At 45.1% G+C, this 16,933-nt stretch overlaps 1 protein-coding gene across 1 annotated transcript in view; it reads right to left on the bottom strand.

Annotated features, from left to right (window-relative positions):
• STXBP6 (syntaxin binding protein 6) overlaps positions 1 to 13,693 on the bottom strand; it is a 170,536-nt gene extending 156,843 nt beyond the window's left edge. Inside the window, exon 1 of the mRNA XM_084844330.1 lies at positions 13,475 to 13,693. The gene's annotated coding sequence lies outside the window, so the exon portion shown is untranslated. The remainder of the gene's footprint in view (positions 1 to 13,474) is intronic.
• Between the last annotated feature and the right edge of the window lie 3,240 nt (positions 13,694 to 16,933).

Here is a 16,933-nt window from a genome sequence, read left to right as displayed (position 1 = left end):
GGAAAACCCCATCCAGCCTAGCTACTACTTGATTACTTCGTTATTCACCCATACTGAACTTTTAGGCAGTCCCTAAAACTATGTTTGTTCTGGGGCAAGTCAAAGGTAGAGCAGCAGAGATCGGACTAGCACAAAACTAGTTGACATTTTTAGCACCCGCTGGCTTAGAGGAAAGAGGTGTCCCATTACATGGCTATAGGGTCCTCAATTGCAGCAGGCCACAATATAAGCACCAACATGAGGCACCAAGCAATCCACAAACAGCTAGGGGTGTATGGAACTCAACTTTCCGAGTCCGCCATGGGTCCGCAGGGGGGGAGGAGATCCGTTCCTCCCCTCGGAATCCTCCCCAGCCGGCTCCACTCTGCAGCGAGTCCATGGAGCTGCCAGCCGGGTCCATCCGCTGCTGGACTGCCGGTCTTTGGACGCAAATAGCATCGGCATAGTGGATGCCATTTGCATTCCTGCCTTTTGCCGTGATAGGCTATGCAAAGATTTACGTAGCCTATGACAGCAAAGAGCAGGGACGTAAATGGCGTAGCAGACGCTATTTGCGTCCCTGCTCTTTGACGTGATAGGCTACGTAAATATTTACGTAGCCTATCACGGCAAACGGCAGGGACGCAAATGGTGTCCGCTACATCAGACGCCATTTGCGTCCGAAGACAGGCAGCAGCGGACGGGTCTGGCGGCAGCGGATGGACGGTGGCAGGTAGGATCCAGCCAGCGTGGATTCCCCGGGGTGGCGGAGGTGAGTCTTTCGTTCTGCCGCGGACTCTGGGGGGCCGGATTCTTAGAATCCAGCCTCATTGGAGTTCGTGGTGGAATTCTCCTCCATCCCTACAAACAGCCACATAAGCTTCATAATGCTTGCTGTCTTCCAGGTGAAAACCTATGGCAAAAGGACAAAATCTGAAGTCAACAAGAAACAATCAGATTGATCTAATAACACCTAAGAAATTTGAGCATATGCACTTCTTTGAGGAATAACAGTTGAAGTAAAATATATGTAAAATTAATTTTAAGTGTTTTCTAATCTTAATATTTACATATCTCAATTGCTGGATTTTTCAATCAAATTATGGATTCCCCAAGTGGGACCGACAACACATTTAGCAATGACAGAATGAAAAAATTTCTATCAGTCTAGGTAGAGAAAACTGAAGAATCTATTCACCCCTAATATATACATTAACTTTCTTCTTAGAGGAGACTATTAAATCAAATCTGATGAAGTGGACAGGGTCCACGAAAGCTTATGCCAGAATAAATTTGTTAGTCTTTAAGGTGCTACAAGAATTTTTGTTGTTCTTATTAAATCAAATAGAACCTTGTGAATAATTATATGCAAGGTTTCCCCTGTCTCATGTGGTGTAACAAAACAAGTACAAACTTATAAATATACTATCAGAAGAAGCATACTTTAGCCTTCCAGAAGTTTTTTTTCCCTCTCTCCCTGCTCTAACAACCAAGGAATAAGAAAATATACATTAAGTTGGTGTTGTAAGGCCAAGCTCTTTCTACATGTCCTGGGTGATAATGCAAACATGGATCCAACATTGTTCCTGAGAGCATTTTGGCAGCCAACATTTCCTGGATTTATTTGAGCATTTTCAAATTAATGCTGGGGTTTTGCCTTCTAAGAAAAAACAGGTTCTAAGGCCTGTGAAGGACTGTGTGCGCCATTCAGTTCTGGTACTCAAAACAAATTCCTGGGCTCAAGAGTTCTGTAATTCTAAGTGTATGTCTTTTGTACCTGGCTCTGATTTGTGGATCCTAGCGTTCTAGCAGAAAACACACATCTCACGATCCTGAAGTATGCCCACCCCTGATTTAAAATACTCCATTTTGTTCACTGGTTGGAATTCTAGAATTAGAATTTTCATTTCTGCAGAAGCAAAAAGCTGTCAAAGTATAAGACTGCTTCACAGACTACGCAGTGGCAATTGCAAGAGAGTCCTAAAAGAAGAGACCAAGACAGGAGCACACAAAAAGGACTCTGAAGAAGTTAATAGTCAGAAGGACCCTTCATTGCTAAAATATTATCTACATTTCCATGAAAACTTTTGGAAAGTTATTAGATGCTTAATGTTTGTTAAGTGTTCAGAACAAACATGCATTTCCCCCCTCAACATTGCTTTCACTCATTAAAATGATCACTGATGCATGATGCAAGTTTCCTATCACAATGCTTATCACATATAAGTGATGGGCCCAGTTCAGATATTTTGGCTCATGGAAGCTTCCTTTATATCAGGGCTGGGGAACCTGTGCCCTCCAGCTCTCGCTGGACTCCAATTCCCTTCAGCCCCAGCCAGCCTGGCCAGTGTTGAGGGATAATGGGAGCTGTAGAAGACTCTTACGAGTCCCCTGGACTGCAAGGAGGTCAAACCAGTCCATCCTAAAGGAAATCAACCCTGAGTGCTCATTGGAAGGACAGATACTGAAGCTGAAGCTCAAATATTTTGGCCACCTAATATGAAGAGAAAACTCTCTGGAAAAGACCCTGATGCTGGGAAAGACTGAAGGCAAAAGGAGAAGGGCCGGCAGAGGATGAGATGGCTAGATAGCATCACCGATGCAATGAATATGAACTTGAGCACGCTCAGGGAGAGAGCAGAGGACAGGAAGGCCTGGCGTGCTATGGTCCATGGGGTCACGAAGAGTCAGACACGACTGAACGACTGAACAACAAGAGGGCCAAAGGTTCCCCAACCCCTGCATTTTATGATGAGGACAGGACTCAGAGCAAACCAGCCTCCAACACCCAAAGAATACTGCTATATGTCTGAATCAGGCCTACATTGCACAAGACCAGTGATAGGTACAGGCTTCCTAGTTCTGAATTCAATCATGACAACAGAGCCTTAACTATTGAACTGACAACCAATTCATCATTATAACAAAGATTATGACTTCCATGTTTGTTTCCGTTTGGTTACCTTGCAGAAAATACGAACAATAACTTGAGCAGCTAGTATGGCAAAGCTTCAAATCCCCCTAATGTTGTAATGGTCAGTTATTTTACTACTGTCCAACTGCTGAATATACACAAGGATTAAGGAAATAAGTGAAAATCATCATCTGCCATCCACTGGTATTATTCTGGAACACAGAAGTATGAAAGCCCTGCCAGTAAACACCACTGTCAACATGCCACCACAACTTGACACAGATAATGTGAGAAGGAAGCCATTGACAGATTAGTGTTGCCTGTCAATAATTCATGTATAGAGGGAAGATTTAATATGGATGGAATTAAGCAGTCTAGCACAGCCACAGTTAGCCACAGACATACATTTGAGTATGAGGGAAGATTTATTTGTGTGTGTGTGTGTCCCCACCCCAATGTTTTGGCAATAGTGATAGATTTCTGTGGGGTGAATGGCTCTGCAGAAAGAAAATGGTGGAACAGAAAACAAAGTGACAGGGTGGAGGAAGAAGAGAGAAACTACTTGGAACACCTCAGCTTTTAGAAGTCTGGTGACTACCTACTCAGCTTCCAAAACATTTAATGTTAAAAAGATACTCCTAACACATTGTGTCCTTGTTAGCTGCCCACTTGAAACCCCACTTGCTAACCAACACATCCCCTAGCTATTAGCATTGTGGCACACAAGTAAGCCCCACAGACAATCCAGTAGCAAACCAAAAGATTCTGAAAACCAATAATTTGATATAAACAGATAAGAACCGTGGGCCCCAAGTTATCTATCTTGCTCCCAACAGAGCAGCTGATCTCGAGAACATCCCACCTCGTATAGATATCAGCCACTTTAAGAGCCTTTTGCCTGTGTCCCAAAATGAAAAACAAGGAACTTACCAAGGAAAATATGTCAGTGGTGTGGACCACAAAAAAAATCCAACTGGAAATGTTTTCAGTGCTTTATTTTTCCATGGAAAGTTTTCCATTTCATATATTCATTAATAACACTGAACGGATGCCAACTGCAAATACAATATTAGGCAAGCATGTCAGTATCAAAGTTGTGCTTAATGTGTTTTTTTCAAGTGATTGCCCCAGTAGCAAATATATGACAGAATATTTAAGTCATGGAAATACATACATGTTTGTGTAGAACAGAACTAACAGGTAGTGACAGTGAAACTGAAGGTGCCCCCAAAAACTCAATAGAAGAGAGTTGAACTCTGTTGAAATAGATGAGTAGTTGTCAGCATATCATGCACTGCTCTCTGGATTGCTAAAATTTATTAGTGTGTCAACAGTTTTCAACACCTTTGGGGGTTTTACTTAAATTTAAACAGTGTAAGGGAAGTTCATGCTAATGGCTTTTAATAGTTATAACTATTCCATTAAAAATGTTTACATAACATAGCATTTAAATCACATTAGGCATGCTTTAATTTCCACCCTCAAATATTTCAGTTCAAATACTGAACTGAAGTATTCGTTTACCTAGCATGGGAGTTAGGATAATTAACATGGGAGATAGATGGATAGATAGATCCCAAGTTTTGTGTACTAATTAAAAGTAAAATAAACATGCTACATTCAATCACTCTAGGGCCGCTTTCCCCAGATATTTTGGCCTTCAACTCCCATTAACCTCAGCCAACATGGCCAAAGGTCAGAAATGCTGGGTGTTGTAGTCCAAAGCACCTCAAGGACACCAGGTTGGGGAAGGCTGCTCCACGGCATCAGAAAATTTCCTGATGCATGTTACCCTAATTAGCACAGGAAAAGTTTCCAATTTGGAATTTTCTGGAAAACATCACTAGAATATCCCAAACCTCAAGTTGCTGTCAGTATTGGGGGGGAAAGCATTAAAGAACACTTTGCCTGCATCTCGGCTCACAGAGAAAGGACTCTTGAGTGGAATCAGTATTCTTAGACTCAAAAATGAGCCCAGTTCCGAATTTCTGGCCAGGGATGTACACGCACACTGAAGAGTGTCACGATAAATACTATACAGACAAGGATGTTTTGCTCAATACATGATATGGTGGGGATCTCTCCAATTAAGCATGTATAGTTAATGTCCTTTTCTTTTATGTGCAGCTGGGCTGCTGAGGAGTCAATGACTGCTTTGCACAAGATATTTTAAGTCAAAGAAATTAAAACTAACATTCCTTGCAGTCTTCAGAGAACAGGAAGTCATGAAGGCATCCACCCTGCTGGAATATAAACCATGCTGGAGTCCATGGCATCATATGGGAATATTCCTGATTCTGTTTAATTTAACTGGCTGTAGGTTTGCTTAATGTGCAAACATTTGTTTCTTTTTCTGTTTACTTTCCATGGCCTTGGAGATTTATTTGGAACACGAAGCCTACTGTCAACAGCATTTGAACGAAATGAAATTAGTCTACAGACTTTTTTATGCAGGCGGCATTAGGTGACATTTATGGATATTGCTAAAACACCAACTTGCATCAAATACTGTGAAGCGTATGAATTGCAGCAGTTTCTCTAATCGTGGGCATAAAGAAAGTTACTGAAATGTGTAATTTGATATAAGGTGACCATTTTCAAGTAGTCAAACTCAGTAGGGAGTCTTAAGCCTCTCTCAGCCTCAGTCCCACCCATCTGCAAATATGGGGCTACCAGTGACATACCTTGCAAGGTTGCATAAAGAATTATACCAAGCAGAAATACATGACATACTTTGGACAGTCAAAATCAAGTGCCAAATGTCATAATGGGTGGTCTCAAGCATAAGCGTTTGGGAATGGCACAGGACCACCCAGAAATACAGTAGTGGTTTCTGCATACTTAGAGGATGCCCTAGGTAAACAGCAGATATCTTGTTAAGTTAGAATGATTTTCAAAAACCCCAAAACATCCTCACAAGAACTTGTGCTCAGTTCTTCCCAGGATTTCCAGGTTCAGCCATGGAACATTTAGGGTGTCAGTTGGAGAGGAGAAGAAATGGCCTACCTAAATATTTTAGTATCCTGGAGGGGAGATTAGCATGCTATGAGGCTAAAAACACTCTCCACCCCATGCTATATGAGTAGGTTTCATGAGGGAGAAAAAGAATGGTCACCCTCTAAATCTGTTCTCTGTTCTAAAGAAATCTCCCTCTCCCCACGCTGTACAGTAATACAGTACTACGGTTCAGGGATGGCAAGTATATAGAACAGAAACATACAGTCATATTGTTCTATATAGCACAGCAGGGAAAGGTTTCAGGAGAGCATGAAAGAAAAAGAAAATATGCCTCTTTTCCTCTGTCCCCTCCTAACACTCCTCCCTTCTGCAAACCCCAAGCAGTTCTCCCAGGGGCTTGCAAAAGCAATTCCAGGCTTCCTGGAGCTCTGAAAAGGAGTAATCCTGTTAGGGCTGGGCCTGACAGCCAAAGACAGCCAAAGCCAGCCCTCCTGGGGTCCCAGTCTGGCTCTCTTGGGGTCCCCAAATGCCACGCTCTCTACCCACAAACATTTTCCCCTCACCACCAATCATTTAGGGGTTTCTCAGCTTTTGTGCAGTTTCTTCCCCATTCTAAAAGCTTGGAATGCCTCTCAGCTCAGTTACTGGCTGTAAGAGTTTCAAGCTACCGATATTTTTTATATTTTTGTTATTCTGACCACACTCCTTTTGCCTTTGGCCGCTTTGCTTTCCCTTTGGACATTAGATAGGTCTTCAGGCTGAAATAAGTTCCCAACGCCTGTGGTAGAGGGTAGGGATAGAATTCAGTGTTTTTCTGCAGGCTCTCACTGGTTCCTTCCAATACTGAACTTAGCGGTCCTGTGCCGATCAGCTTCAGTGATATGGGACGGGGGGAATTTCCACTGCTTTTATTTTTCTGCGGAAATTTTTCCGTTGCATAAGTCCATTAGCAAAAATGAATGTATGACCATTGTAAATACAATATTAGGCAAGCTTGCCCATTTCAAAGTTATAATTAAAGTTTTTCAAGTGATTATGCCTAGCATTCATATGTCATTGAAATACATATATGTCTCAGATTGAAGTGGAGCTAATGAATAGCAACAGTGAAACTGAAGGTGCCCCAACAACCTTAGTAGAAGAGAATTGGACTCTGTTAAAATAGATGAGTGGTTGCCATCATATCATGCACATTTCTTTGAACTGCTAAAATTCATTAGTGTGTCAACAGTTTTCAGTACCTTTTCCCCCTAAAATTTAAGCAATGTATGGAAACTACATGGTACTTATTGTCTTTAAATGTTTACAAACATTCCAATAAAAATTTCTACATAATATAACATTTTTCCTCAAATATTTCAGGCCAAATACTTTTGGGGTATTGGGACCAAAAAATAACATGGTGTACTTTTTTTTTTAGCTTACTAAATAGAAGTAAAATAAAAATGCTAAATTAGATCTCTCTAGGGCAGGGGTGGGAAACTTGTGGCCCTCCACATGTTTTGGTCCATCAGCCCTAGCCAGCATAGCCAATGGTGAGGGATGATGAGAGCTGTAGTCCAAAACATCTGGAGACCCACAAGTTGCCCACCTGATTTCTGATTGCTCTAGGGCATCAGAACATTTCCTGATGCAAATTCCAATGCAAATTAACCTAATCTGAATCAGAAAAAAATCCAATTCAGGTTTTTTTTGGAAAACCCATATCACTGAATAGCTCAGCAGCAAACAGGGCTGCCCATAACTGAGGCTGGAATTTCTGCACACTCAGGATCTCACTAGGTATGTTAGAATCATAGTATAGTAGGGTTGGAAGGGGCCTATAAGACCACTGAGTCCACCCCCCTGCTCAGTGCAGGAATCCAAGTCAAAGCATCCCTGACAGATGGCTGTCCAGCCTTGTCCTGAATGCCTCCCCTGTGGGAAAGCCCACCACCTCCCTAGGTAGTTGGTTCCATTGCTGTATTGCCCTAACAGTCAGTAAGTTTTTCCTGATGTTCAGCTGGAATCTGGCTTCCTGTAACATGAGCCCATTATTCTGTGTCCTGCACTCTGGAATGATCCAGAAGAGATCCTGGCTTTCCTCTCTGTGACAACCTTTCAAGTACTTGAACAGTGCTATCATATCTCCCCTCAGTCTTCTCTTCTCAAGGCGAAACATGCCCAGTTCTTTCAGTCTCTCCTCATAGGGCTTTGTTTCCAGTCCCCTGATCATCTTCGTTGCCCTCCTCTGAACCCTCTCCAGCTTGTCTGCATCCTTCCTAAAGTGCGGTGCCCAGAACTAGACACAGTACTCCAGATGAGGCCTAACCAGTGCTGAGTAGAGGGGAACTAGTACTTCATATGCTTTATTTGTGTGATTAAAAGAAGAAGCAGACAGCCAGAGGAGGGCTGAGCATGTTCCCTGTCCTCTAAGAAGCTATGATTGTTGCGGTTAGAAGTATCCTGGAAGAAGCTTAAAAGCTTCCTGGAAAAAGGAGAAGTCAAAAGCCTGGGAATGTGCACATATTCATTTTATACCACCCAGCAGCAGAAGCTCTCTAGTCAATTCACAACAAGTCACAAAAATTACACAATGTTATACAATATTACATGATACAACATTATAATAAAACATAGTACAACACTTTTAACGTACAATATTTAAAAAAATTAAGCAGCTAAAAACAATTTCAGTAAGCAATTTCAGTACCAGACCTGTTCAAGATAGCTGACATAAATGCCCCATAATATGCCATTAAATGCCTGGGAGTAGAGGGCAGTCTTAACGTGGCACTGAAAAGATGACAGTGTTGGCTCCAGATGGGTCTTAGTAGGGAGCTCGTTCCAGGATCAGGGGGCCACCACTGAGAAGGCTCTCTCCCTTGTTGCCATCTTCCAAGCCTCCCTTGGAGAAGGAACTCAGAGGAAGGCCGCAGATGTTGATCATAGTATCTGGGTAGGTTCATGTCAGGTGAGGCATTCCATCAAGCATTGTCGTCCTGAGCTGTATAAGGCTTTATAGGTTATAACCAGTACCTTGAACTGGGCTCAGTAACATACAGGCAGTTAATACAAGTGGGCCAGAATTGGTGCTATATGCTCAGACATTCTGGTCCCAGTTATTAATCTGGCTGCCACTTTTTGCACAAGTTGCAGCTTCTGAACAGTCTTCAAGGGCAGTCCCACATAGAGTGAATTGCAGCAATCTAACTTGAAGGTTATCAGAGCATAGACTACTGAAAACAGGTTAACCTTGTCCAGATAGGGGCATAGCTGGGCCACCACCTTACCCATCTCCTGAGAAACCTGTACGAGGGTCAAGAAGCAACAGTAAGAACTGGACATGGAACAACCGATTGGTTCAAAATTGGGAAAAGAGTATGATAAGGCTGTATATTGTTGCCCTGCTTATTTAATTTATATGCAGAGTACATCATGAGAAACGGCAGGTTGGATGAATCACAGGTCGGAATTAAGAATGCCAGGAGAATTATCAACAACCTCAGATACGCAGATGATACCACCCTAATGGCAGAAACCGAAGAGGATCTAAAGAGCCTCTTGTTGAAGGTGAAAGTGGAGAGTGCAAAAGCTGGTTTGAAACTCAACATTAAAAAACCTAAAATCATGGCATCTGGCCCCATCACTTCCTGGCATATGGAAGGGGAAGAAATGAAAGCAGTGACAGATTTTATTTTCTTGGGCTCCAAGATCACCGCAGACGGTGACTGTAGCCATGAAATTAAAAGACGCTTGCTCCTTGAGAGGAAAGTTATGGCAAACCTAGACAGCATAGTAAGAAGCAGAGACATCACCTTGCCAACAAAGGTTCGTATAATCAAAGCTATGGTTTTCCCAGTAGCAACATATGGCTGTGAGAGCTGGACTATAAGGAAGGCTGAGCGCCGAAGAATTGATGCTTTCGAACTGTGGTGCTGGAGAAGACTCTTACGAGTCCCCTGGACTGCAAGGAGGTCAAATCAGTCAATCCTAAAGGAAATCAACCCCGACTGCTCATTGGAAGGACAGATACTGAAGCTGAAGCTCAAATATTTTGGCCACCTGATGCGAAGAGAAAACTCCCTGGAAAAGACCCTAATGATGCTGGGAAAGATGGAAGGCAAAAGGAGAAGGGGATGGCAGAGAATGAGATGGCTAGATAGCATCACCGATGCAATGAATATGGACTTGAGCACACTCCAGGAGAGAGCGCAGGACAGGAAGGCCTGGCGTGCTATGGTCCATGGGGTCACGAAGAGTCGGACACGACTTAACAACTGAACAACAACAATAAAAACAACAATGGATATACTTTGCGACAAAGCCTGGGTTAATTGAGGTAAAGGGAAGAAGATGAAAGGAAGAGCAAGACACTTATAAGTGTATGATGAAACTTTTCCTGTGTTTTAATAACTGTTACCTAGAGTGATGTTTCAAACTAATAAAACTCCCCAAGGTTCAGAGTATACTGGCTGATCAAAGAACATTGAGAGGGGTAGGTAGAGGAGATAATGCATGATTACTGCAAGTCACACTTTAAAGATGTTCCTCAATTCCACCGATGTCTGTTGTCCTCTGTGCATGCATGCACACATTTTGTGAAAATCCAGGAAGCCAAAAGCCAAATTCTATTAACCTGTCCTACCTCACTGCCATGAATTATTTAAAAAAATACTTTCTCAGAAAACATAACATGGGGTGAAATCCAACATCATGTGAACGAACTCCTGCTTGCATGACAGGACTTTCCCTTCCTCTTCTCCCCAGTCCCTTGTGCCCCACCTCCCAGATCTGCTCAAAGGTCCCTCAACTCTCCAAAGATTTTGGGGTTGCAGGGGGACGGGGAACTGCCTTCCTTCTGTTTCCGCTGACAGAAACTATTCCGTCTGCATGAGAGCGTAATTGGATACAACCCATAAAGTTCTCATCATTAAGTATTGTTCCTTAGTAGGTTCTCTTACTCAAATTACTGTGCAATGCTGTTACAGAAAGAAAAATCGGGGATTGTCAACCAAATAATTAGCTGCAAATTCTACTTTGTATTTCAATCCACATGTGCTGACAGAGGCAGACAGACTATTATAAATAATGTTTTCCTGCCAAAGTTTTTGCTCAGTTTAGGCTAAACTCCAATTGTGTCAACAATTCAGTTCATTGAAAAGAGGCCTTTTCCTGAGCTTTTAGTGGGCCTCCTTTGAACTCCCAGAGACAACATCCACGTTCTTCAAACACATGCTTCATCTTCCCTCAGGCAGCTGATAAAGTATACTAAGTAGCAGAAAAATCACTTTCCTTTAAGAAAAAAGTCTCAAAGCTGAGATGCTGAGAGAGGATTTAGATAATGAAACAGAAAAGGGGAGGAGTAGCTCAGAGGTGCAAAACTGTTTTGCACCTAAGCAGCACAAAACAAAAGACAAGACAGGAAAATGGAGGAGACAATGGAAATGACAGCTTGCTTGTCATCCTGCTGACCATCTCCCAGTGGAAGGAGGCAGGAGGCAATTTTCAGGGATTCCCTCCCCCCCCACAAATCTGCTCTGGAAGATCCCCCTGGAGCAGATTTGGGGGAGGAGTAGGGGCTGCAGGGGAAAGAGAAATTTGCCTCCCTTCCCCTTCTGCTCATTGATACCTTCCTCAGCAACCCTGGATGCAACCCTGAGAGTTCCGAAGGTCAAAAATGTCCAATGTAGCTCTTTTACTTTGGTAAAGCTGCAGTACTCTCTCTACTTTTGACACTTAAATATGTATTTAAAATGTGGCCATTAGAAGAAATATGTTTCCATGGTTTCTGGCCATGTCTTAATGATGAAAGTCAGGATTATGGACTGTTGTCTGCCGGTATTTTCAACAGGAGGCCTATTCGTCACAGCAGAGCATAACAATATGTCTGAAGAAATGCCAGCATTGTTCTTGTCACCTCAACTAGGATTCCTAGGAGTGTTGTAAGAAGCATTTGTTTGAAGGGTGGAGGTATATTGCTGTTGCTGCTATTTCAGCCAGATAAACGTGAGAGAAACCCACTTGGGTCTCAAAATAAATTGAGGGAATAAAAAGGCACACTAAAGTGTTGTGTGTGCATGTGTGTGTGAGAGAGAGACTTGCAATGATAAATGCTTTGGGGGGGGATGGAAGAGAAATGTAAATGAAGACATGTGTATTTTAATGTGATCCTTTAAAGGCATTTATGTTTGCATGCTTCTTTTAAATCTAAAGCACATTAGCAGAATGGGATGAAAGTCTATACCCGAACTAATATTCTTGATATGCGACCTCTAATTGTGACAACATGATCCAAATGAAGTAAATCGAAAAATTAGGTGTGGCAACATATTGGCATCTGGTGATATATCCTAATTAGAGCTGGGCAGAGCTTTGGGGAAGCAAGTCTCATTGAACTCAGTGGGACACCTGAGAAACATGACTAGTGTATTTACACCCCAGTCCTCAGCCTGCTACTTGCTTGCACGTTCCATTGCTCCCGGTGGCATGGGTGTGCTCTGGGATCTCTTCGCTTGATATCAAGGAGTACAACAATGAACCATCTAACAACTGGAGGGGTGGGTGGGTGGGTAAGGGAGCCTCCATTTCTAGACCGCGTTAGAATTCTCGGACCAGTTCCCACCACAGTGCCTTCTAAGAGGTCCCCGTCCAGCGTCTGACTAATTCTGCCACTGCGTGTCAACACCGACGGGGGAGAGCGAGGAAGAAGCAAAACAAATCGCGAACGGCCGAGAGGAAATGCAACTTCTTCCAAGAGCGCAGGAAAGCTGGCATCGCCTACGCTCCCGAAATTTCGCCATGTCCTGCGTGACTGAACAAAGCCTACGGTCGGGGAAGGGTTAATCCCGAAGCCGGAGCACCTTCGGGTCCCAGCGGCACCGCCCCCCCCCCCCCCAAGGCCACGGATCGACAGCCTGGCCGGATTCCAGCCTCTTGCTCACTTCGGTCTCTCCGGGGCAGCCTCGCCGAGTTTGTCCCGAGCGCTCCAGGAAAATGGAAGCAGCTCAGTCCCGGGAACGCTCCTTGTTTGGAGCTCCCCTGGAGCTCCAGCCACCCCTTGTCCGCGCAGGAAAAACAACCCAAACGCCTCCCTCCGACGTCCCCGAATGCCGTCTCGAAGGGCCCGAGCGGGCCGGGGAACGTGTTGTTGTCCTGCCCGCAGATACGCACCTCCACCCCGCAACAAGAAAAGCGGGAAAGAGACGGGATTCGCACCTGCTCTCTCCCGACCCGGCCCGGCCCCGCGCGCAGGAGCCCGGCCGTCAGGACCGCTCCCGCCTCAGACCTCCCCGCCCCACCCCGAAGAGATCCCGCCGGCCCATCCCGAGCAAGTCCGTCTCCTCCTCCTCCCCGCCAGCCAGGGGCGCGCTCGCCTCCAACGGGCGGGCTGGACGGGGCCGGGGCCGGGGCCGGGCCGCCGCGCGCGGGAATCCTCCTCCGGGAGGGGAGGCGAAGGGGCCACGGGAGCGCGCGACGCCGCTCCCCGGCACAGCCCCGCCGCGCGCGGCGTCCGCTCGCCTGAAAGCGCCCCCCAACTCGGGCGCGGCGGGACCGCCCGAGCCGGGCAAGTCGCGCGCGGGGAGGCCCGCGCCTGAGAAGGGTGCCGCCGTGCGGCAGCGCCGCCGCCCCCCCGGGACCTACCGTCTCCTTGCGGCCGGATTCGTGACCGGGCTGGAATGCCCCGGGCTCCCGCTCTCAGGACGCCGCCGCCGCCGCCGCGAGCGAAGCGTCCTGCCGCGCAGCAGCAGCTCCGGGGCAAAGAACACGAGGCGCGGGAAAACTCTCCGGCGACGGCCTCGCCAGGCTCTCCGCTGGAGCGGCTCGCGCTCTCCCTTCGCTGCCAGCAGCAGCAGCAGCAGCAGCAGCGGGGCCAGCCCGCTGCGAGCCAGACGCGGGAGAGGCACGCCACGTGCCTGGGCAGGGCCAATGGCAAGAGGCAGCCGCGGAGCCCGCCGCGCTTTCCCCGCCTTCTCTGCCCTCCGAGGTGAGCGGGCCGAGCGCTTCAGCTCAGGCTTTGCGACTCTCCCGGGGAAGGCAGCTGGAAGAAGCGGGCACGTATCAATCCGGCGATGAATGGGAGGAGTGCCTGGCGCCGGCGGCCTCTCGCCCCGAGTACGTTCGGAGTTCGACTGGGAGCAAGAAGACAGCTGGATAGGAAGGAAGGAAGGAAGGAAGGAAGGAAAGGCTCGCAAGCCCAATGGAAAGGGAGGGAGACAATTTTATTGCGTGCCGTTTGTTTTTGATTTTTGTGAACCGCCCAGAGAGCTTCGGCTATTGGGCGGTATAGAAATGAAATAAATAAATAAATAAATGAGGGAGGGAGGGAGGGAGGGAGCAATCGGGTTAGAAGAAGAAGAGCATCTGAAATAAGAGGTTCTATAACACGTCGGTTTTGCACCATACGGCCCAGCCCGTATCTACTTAGAAGGAAGCAGCGGAGGCTGGTGGCTCCGATTTCGGTGGGGCGCTACATCCGTTCTGGGGGGTTTCAGTCAAAGCCAGCCAGACCGCTAAAGGAGCTATCCAAGGTGCTGAACCTGTTTTTTGGGGGGGTGAGAGGGATCAATACCTTGGAGAGCTCCTTTAGAGTTCTGGCTGGCTCCGACTGAAAGCCAGGATGGACTCACGGCCCTGCTGAACCAGGAGCTTCCAGCCTCCGCTGGAAATAAGCCAGTTTAAGGTTGCCACCATGGCATGATGGGGCTCGTTCATGCAGCAGTTTCCTCTGTGGCAGATTTGTGCCATAATGTGTGGGCAAAGAGGAGGTTCTGTCTAGCAGACTTCCCCAACTTAGTGCCCCCCAGAAGGGTTGGACTATAACTCCCATGGGTGGCTGGGGGATGTTGGGAGTTGTAGTCTAACCCATCCAGGTTGAGGAAGGCAGCTTAAAGGGTGGTTGGCACGGCACAGCAGCAGCATTCCAGCAGTGAAGCTGCTAGTGATCCTCAGTCTACCACCTGGACTAGCCTTCCTCAACCTGGTGTCCTCCCAGTGTTTTGCCTAGAATTCCCAGCACTCCTGACTATTGGCCATGCTGGCCAGGGCACGTGAGAGCTGAAGTCCAAAACAACTGGAGGGCACCAGGTTTGGGAAGGTTGGACTAGTGAGTAATCAGCAAGATCCCTATGTGGATCTTCCACTCTGTGGAACTCCCTCCCTAGGGAACTCTGCCATGCCCCCTCTTTAATGAGCTTCCGCCGCGCATTAAAAATGTGGTTGTTCAGGCAGGCATTTGGGGTGGGTTAGGGTGTTTTTAGAAATATGGTGTTTTTACTGCAGAATTTTATTGTTTTAAACTGTTTTATTATACACTTTGTACATTGCCCAGAGTGGCTGAGTGACCGGCCAGATGGGCAATTAATAAATTAAATAAATAAATAAATGTGGGTGCTGGAAATACTTTAGCAGTGAACCCCTAAGCATGTGGTTAACATAATGTAAAGTGTAGTTTAGCCTAAGAAAGTGCTTCTGAACACTCAGCCAGCCACCCTACTGTGGCTATGTTTCCATAGTTGGGGAAGAGGAGGGAGTCCTCCTGAAATTTATTCTATGACAGTTGGAGATTTCTGAATAAAGTATGTTCTTTTAAGATAAGGGATGTCTGGTGTATCTGCAGAGGAGATTGGGGGTGAGGGTATTGCATACTGAGTTATTGCATATTCCACTCGCATAGGATCTTCTATTCATATTCCTAAAGTCAATATAGAGAATAACAGGGCCAGCTCAAACTGCATTATGTGGACAATCCAAGGTATAAACTTGTTGTGAGATTGCCATTTATTTATTTAAAATATTTATAGGATGCCTTTTAAGGCATTGTGCTCCGAAGATGGCATACATGAACAAGACACATCAGAGACATCAAATCGTAATACAGTCCAGAAATTCAAAAACCAGCAGCACAAAAACTGTGTTATGGAAAGGAAGCCTGGAACAGATAAGATTTTAGGGCCTAGTTAAAGTCAGAAGACTCTTACTTGGTACTAAAATGAGTGAAAGTAAATGCGACTTGAGGGCCAGGTCTGATAAAGCATTTTCCTCCATCACAGTCCATTTTGAATGATTTCTATGGAGGAACTTATGCCAGAATTGAAACTCCATGTGGATTTCTCAAGATTTCTAGGAGCCAATAGTGATGACCGATTATGCTGAGCTCACAGATATTTTGCCCCAAAATCTTGGTAGACTTTAGTTTACAACATAGCATGTTTCACATGAAGATGAACATGTGAAGCCCCATATAGAATTGTTTCCACTTAGGATCATCCTATGTAGCAACCTATAAAGAGAGTTTGTTAATGGCAAAAATGCAGTCCTGCTCATTACCAGCAATGTTTTCAACTTATTGAGGCTTACTTATTACTTACTTTTTTCTCATTGTAAAGATGCGGTCCTATCCATGTTTGCATAGAAAAAAGTCCACAAGTCCTACAATTCTGGCTGGAGAATGCTGGGAGTTGTAGGACTTTTTCCTGTCTAAACATGCATAGGATTTCACCCTAATATGTTTAGTATTTCCATGTAAGAACTCTGAGGTTCATCAGGTCTCAACACTGCATGTTTTAGATATTTACTAAAGTGCTTACTTTGGATTTTCCCCAGCTATGAGCCATCTTGAATCAACCTCTAATAGAATACTGTTGTTTATTTTATACATTCCTTTGAAAACTGCTTAGGAATTTTTTAAATGAGAAGTGGTATTGTTGTTGTTGTTCTGCATAGGATTGCAGTCTTTGAAAATGGTTTCCTAGGTCTGTTTGTAGAAAAAATGAGCTGTCTCCATTAATTAAAGGACTGAACACAATTCATATCTGTATTTATTTAGTGATTTATACCCCCACCCTTCAACAAGTTCCCAGGGCAGTTTACAAAAAGCTAAAATTACAGTAAAAACAACTTAAAACAAAAACATTAAAACACCTCTATTTAGAAGAACAGAAAAAGTAGCCTGTAGAAGTGAAAGATTACAAACAGTGTAAAAACAGTTTGATAAAAAGACTGAGAAAATAAAAGGCCTGGCCTTGAAATGCATCAAGGCAGGTACTAGGCAAGCAAGCCTCCCTGAGGAGAGCATTCCACAGCCAGGGTGCTACCACTGAT

The sequence above is a fragment of the Heloderma suspectum genome, chromosome 1 (genome assembly GCF_057233095.1).
Source record: "Heloderma suspectum isolate Gila_16-S chromosome 1, 16-S_ref, whole genome shotgun sequence".
NCBI classification, from domain to species: domain Eukaryota; kingdom Metazoa; phylum Chordata; class Lepidosauria; order Squamata; family Helodermatidae; genus Heloderma; species Heloderma suspectum.
Note: the sequence above shows the minus strand (reverse complement) of the source record. Positions and strands in the feature narration are given on the sequence as shown.